Raw genomic sequence first — 5,277 nt, forward strand, 5'->3', positions numbered from 1 at the left:
GAGGAAGGAAGCAGGGGAGACCCGAGTGTGGAGCTATGGTGGAGGCAGGCAGCATGAGGAGACCATCAATTAGGGGGAAAATGGAGATGGGAGGCTATGAGGATATGTGGTGATGGAGTTGATGAGGCTGCGGTTGAGTGGTGATGGTGATGTTTGATGTCTACTCACGCTTCTTTTCCTGTAGACAGTGTTGGGCCTCCAAGAGCAGAGGTTTGTAGAACAACAGCAAGTTTCCCTTAAGTGAATCACCCAAGGTTTATCGAACTCAGGGAGGAAGAGGTCAAAGATATCCCTCTCAAGCAACCCTGCAATCATGATACAAGAAGTCTCTTGTGTTCCCAACACACCTAATACACTTGTCAAATGTATAGGTGCACTAGTCGGCGAAGAGATAGTGAAATACAAGTAGTATGGATGTATATGAGTGGTAATAACAATCTGAATAAAATATGGCAACGAGTAAACATGCAACAGAACAGTAAATAAACGGAGATTCGATGTTTGGAAACAAGGCCTAGGGATCATACTTTCACTAGTGGACACTCTCAACATTGATCACATAATAATACCACTCTACACTCTCTTGTTGGATGATGAACACCATTAATTGTGTAGGGCTACAAGAGCACCTCAATGCCGGAGTTAACAAGCTCCACAACATTCGATGTTCATATTTAAATAACCTTAGAGTGCAAGATAGACCAACGCAATTATACCGAGTACTAACATAGTATGCACACTGTCAACATCAGCTATGAAAGGGGGAATAGATCACATCAATACTATCATAGTAATAGTTAACTTCATAATCTACAAGAGATCACAATCATAACCTACACCAAGTACTTCATGATGCACACACTGTCAACATTACATCATGGAGGAGGAATAGACTACTTTAATAACATCACCAGAGTAGCACATAGATTAATAGTGATACAAAGCTCATCATATGAATCTCAATCATGTAAGGCAGCTCATGAGATCATTGTATTGAAGTACATGGAAGAGAGATTAACCACATAGCTACCGGTACAGCCCTTAGCCTCGATGGAGAACTACTCCCTCCTCATGGGAGAAAGCAGCGTTGATGAAGATGGCGGTGGTGTCGATGGAGATGCCTTCCGGGGGCACTTCCCCGTCCCGGCGGCGTGCCGAACGGAGACTCCTGTCCCCCGGATCTTGGCTTCGCGATGGCGGCGGCTCTGGAAGGTTTCTCGTACCGTGGCTTTTTCGTATCGAAGATTTAGGTCAGGGACCTTTAAATAGGCGAAGAGGCGGAGTCGGAGGGGGTACGGAGCCGCCACACAATAGGGGGGCGCGCCCCCTGGGCCGCGCCAACCCCATGTGTGGGCCCCTTGTGGCTCTCTTCTGGTCCCTCCCGGGTGTTCTAGAAGCTTCGTGGATTTCTAAGATGCTGGGCGTTGATTTCGTCCGATTCCGAGAATATTTCCTTACTAGGATTTCTGAAACCAAAAACAGCAGAAAACAGCAACTGGCCCTTCGGCATCTCGTCAATAGGTTAGTGCCGGAAAATGCATAATAATGACATATAATGTGTATAAAACATGTGAGTATCATCATAAAAGTAGCATGGAACATAAGAAATTATAGATACGTTTGGGACGTATGAAGCATCCCCAAGCTTAGTTCCTACTCGCTCTCGAGTAGGTAAACGATAACAAAGATAATTTCTTAAGTGACATGCTATCATAATCTTGATCAATACTATTGTAAAGCATATGTGATGAATGCAGCGATTCAAAGCAATGGTGAAGACAATGAGTAAACAACTGAATCATATAGCAAAGACTTTTCATGAATAATACTTTCAGGACAAGCATCAATAAGACTTGCATAAAAGTTACTCATAAAGCAATAAATTCTTTAGTAGAAGGCATTGAAGCAACACAAAGGATGATTAAGTTTCAGCAATTGCTTTCAACTTGTAACATGTATATCTCATGGATAGTTGTCAACATAAAGCAATATAACAAGTGCAATAAGTAAACATGTAAGAATCAATGCACAATTGACACAAGTGTTTGCTTCTAAGATAGAAAGAAGTAGGTAAACTGACTCAACAATAAAGTAAAAGAAAGGCCCTTCGCAGAGGGAAGCATGGATTACTATTTTTGTGCTAGAGCTTTTCATTTTGAAAACATAGAAGCAATTTTGTCAACGGTAGTAATAAAGCATATGCGTTATGTATAAGATATCCTATAAGTTGTAAGCCTCATGCATAGATTACCAATAGTGCTCGCACCTTGTCCTAATTAGCTTGGATTAACATGGATTATCATTGCATACATATGTTTCAACCAAGTGTCACAAAGGGGTACCTCTATGCCGCCTGTACAAAGGTCTAAGGAGAAAGCTCGCATTGGATTTCTCGCTTTTGATTATTCTCAACTTAGACATCCATACCGGGACAACATAGACAACAGATAATGGACTCCTCTTTAATGCATAAACATTCAAGAACAAATAATATTCTCATAAGAGATTGAGGATTAATTGTCCAAACTGAAACTTCCACCATGGATCATGGCTTTAGTTAGCGGCCCAATGTTCTTCTCTAACAATATGCATACTCAAACCATTTGATCATGAAAATCGCCCTTACTTCAGACAAGACGAACATGCATAGCAACTCACATGATATTCAACAAAGGTGTAATAGTTGATGGCGTCCCCAGAAACATGGTTACCTCTCAACAAGCAACTTATTAAGAAATAAGACACATAAGTACATATTCTTCACCACAATGGTTTTTAAGGCTATTTTCCCATGAGCTATATATTGCAAAGACAAAGGAATAGAATTTTAAAGGTAGCACTCAAGTAATGTACTTTGGAATGGCAGAGAAATACCATGTGGTAGGTAGGTATGGTGGACACAAATGTCATAGTTTTTGGCTCAAGGATTTGGATGCACGAGAAGAATTCCTCTCAATACAAGGCTAGGCTAGCAAGGTTGTTTGAAGCAAACTCAAGTATAAAACGGTGCAGCAAGACTCACATATGAACATATTGTAAGTATTATAAGACTTTACATCGTCTCCTTGTTGTTCAAACACCTCAACCAGAAAATATCTAGACTCTAGAGATCAATCATGCAAACCAAATTTTAACAAGCTCTATGTAGTTCTTCATTAATGGGTACAAAGTACATGATGCAAGAGCTTAAACATGATCTATATGAGCACAACAATTGCCAAGTATCAAATTATTCAAGACATTATACTAATTACCACATGCGGCATTTTCCGTTTCCAACCATATAACAATGAATGAAGTAGTTCAACTTTCGCAATGAACATTAAAAGTAAAGCTAAGAACACATGTGTTCATATGCAACAGCGGAGCGTGTCTCTCTCCCACACAAGCATGAATTTATTCAGAGAATGAAAATAACAAAACGAAAATAAAAGCACACAGACGCTCCAAGCAAAGCACATAAGATGTGACGGAATAAAAATATAGTTTCACTAGAGGTGACCTGATAAGTTGTATATGAAGAAGGGGATGCCTTGGGCATCCCCAAGCTTAGATGCTTGAGTCTTCTTGAAAGATGCAGGGATGAACCATGGGGGCATCCCCAAGCTTAGACTTTTCACTCCTCTTGATCATATTGTATCATCCTCCTCTCTTGACCCTTGAAAACTTCCTCCACACCAAGCTCAAAACAAACTCATTAGAGGGTTAGTGCATAATCAAAAATTCACATGTTCAGAGGTGACACAATCATTCTTAACACTTCTGGACATTGCCCAAAGCTACTGGAAGTTAATGGAACAAATAAATCCATTCAACATAGCAAAAGAAGCAATGCGAAATAAAAGGCAGAATCTGTCAAAACAGAACAGTCCGTAAAGACGAATTTTTTAGGTGCACCAAACTTGCTCAAATGAAAATGCTCAAATTGAATGAAAGTTGCATACATATCTGAGGATCACTCACGTAAATTGGCAGATTTTTCTGAGTTACCTACAGAGAATCATACCCAAATTCGTGACAAGCAAGAAATGCTGTTTACGCGCGAGTAATCCAAATCTAGTATTGACTTTACTATCAAAGACTTTACTTGGCACAAAAATGCCATACAATAAAGATAAGGAGAGGTTGCTACAGTAGTAACAACTTCCAAGACTCAAATATAAAACTAAATTGCTGTAGTAAAATAAAATAAAAACATGGGTTATCTCCCAAGAAGTGCTTTCTTTATAGCCATTAAGATGGGCTCAGCAATTTTAATGATGATGCTCTCATAAGGATGAGAGTTGAAGCAAAGAGAGCATCAAGAAGCAAGTATGAAACAAATTTAAGCCTAACCCACTTCCTATGAAAAGGAATCTTGTACACAAATAAACTCATGAGGAACAAAGTGACAAGCATAGGAAGATAAAACACGAGTAACTTCAAGATTCTCAACATAGAGAGGGGAAACTTAATATTATTAAGACGCATATAACCATGTTTCCCTCTCTCATAATAACTTTCAGTGGCACCATGAACAAACTCAACAATATAACTATCACATAAAGCATTCTTATTCACATGCATAAAAGTATCATTACTCTCCACATAAGCATAGTCATTCTTATTAATTGTAGTGGGAGCAAATTCAACAAAGTAGCTATCATTATCAAATATAGGAGGCATATTGTAATCATAATTAAATTTATCCTCCATAGTAGGCGGCACCAGAAGACCACTATCATTATAATCATCATAAATAGGAGGCAAAGTATCATCAAAGAAAATTTTCTCCTCAATGCTTGGGGGACTAAAAATAACATGAAAACCAGCTTCCCCAAGCTTAGAACTTTCTATATTATTATCAACAATGGTGTTCAAAGCGTTCATACTAATATTACTACCAGCATGCAAATAAGGTTCCATTGGTTTTTTAGTTTTCGCATTAAACCATTCATGTCTTGACTCAGGAAATAGTTTAAAAAGCTCACAGATGTTTTCCATTATGCCTTACTAGTGTTTAACAAGAAACAAAAAGATGCAATTGCAGGATCTAAAGGAAATAGCTTCGAGCACTCACACACCGGCAACAATGCTAGGAAATATCTTAGTAGTCGGAGGATGTGAATACCTTTTACCTTACCTCCCGGCAACGAGCGCCAGAAAATAGCTTGATGTCTACTCACGCTTCTTTTCACATGTAGACGAGTGTTGGGCCTCCAAGAGCGAGAGGTTTGTAGAACAGCAGCAAGTTTCCCTTAAGTGAATCACCCAAGGTTTATCGAGCTCGGGGAGGAA

Source organism: Lolium rigidum, chromosome 7, assembly GCF_022539505.1.
Source record: "Lolium rigidum isolate FL_2022 chromosome 7, APGP_CSIRO_Lrig_0.1, whole genome shotgun sequence".
NCBI classification, from domain to species: domain Eukaryota; kingdom Viridiplantae; phylum Streptophyta; class Magnoliopsida; order Poales; family Poaceae; genus Lolium; species Lolium rigidum.